This window comes from Osmerus mordax, chromosome 27, assembly GCF_038355195.1.
Source record: "Osmerus mordax isolate fOsmMor3 chromosome 27, fOsmMor3.pri, whole genome shotgun sequence".
In the NCBI taxonomy this organism is placed as follows: Eukaryota; Metazoa; Chordata; class Actinopteri; order Osmeriformes; family Osmeridae; genus Osmerus; species Osmerus mordax.
In genome coordinates this window covers 9,001,452-9,002,400 of record NC_090076.1, presented here as the reverse complement: position 1 = coordinate 9,002,400, position 949 = coordinate 9,001,452, and positions in this window count along the sequence as shown.

The window sequence follows — 949 nt, the reverse complement described above, 5'->3', positions numbered from 1 at the left end:
ATTTGGGAGCCGAATCGTAAGATTTGTATTAACTGTAAAGCGGATTTCATCTATGATTTTTTTTTCGATTTTACTTTGACAGGTGTCGTGCCAAGGCACTTATCCCCGCCAGGATTTGTATCCCCTGGCCGCGGGAGCGCTCGTGCACTGAGAGAAGCGGAGTTTACCGCTGCACTTCGAATTCACATGGAACAAATAGCGACGTGGAAGACTCGACAGGGTTTTCCATAGTAACAAGGGACTCATTTATCTACATAAATATGTTTATTTGTCTGTTACATTACGTTATTATTGTGTTCTTTTGGTCACAATGAACAACCTGAGATAATATGGAAATGTCTACTCTTTTCTAGAAAAAGTTACAGAGGGGATACACATTATATAAGGTGAAAAAACGGCCTAATATAATTTGTATCCCCTCTTTTGCTAGAATAGAGCAGCTTGGAGAAGCGTTTTGTTGTTTTGGAAGACCGAAAACCAAATTACCAAAGGACTGGTGCGCAGCTTAGAATAAACTCACATGCACCCTGTCATTAAAGATGTTTGGAATTGTAGTTGTGACAGTTTGTCTGACCCAGATATGGAAACATTTGACTTCCATGTTGCCCTTCTGTAGACCATTAAAATGATTATGCCCTATAAAGTATCCCACCTGAACTTAGTTAAAGGTTGTATGGTTATTGCAGGTCTACGTTTGGGTCACTGATAGCCTGAATGGGCGAATATATTTCACAGAGGGGAAGTGGCAGAACTTAGAAATTAGATAGCTGTATGAATGGCTATTAAATCGTCACATTTACAAACACAACAGACCATAAATGTTCATCTAACTCATAAGTGTAGTTACTTGTTAATATATTATTTATATCTAGGCAGTGCTTGTCTGTTACAGCTCTGATGCTCCCATTTGGCGTCAATAGTTTCGTCTGATATGACAGGAAGAGCCGGT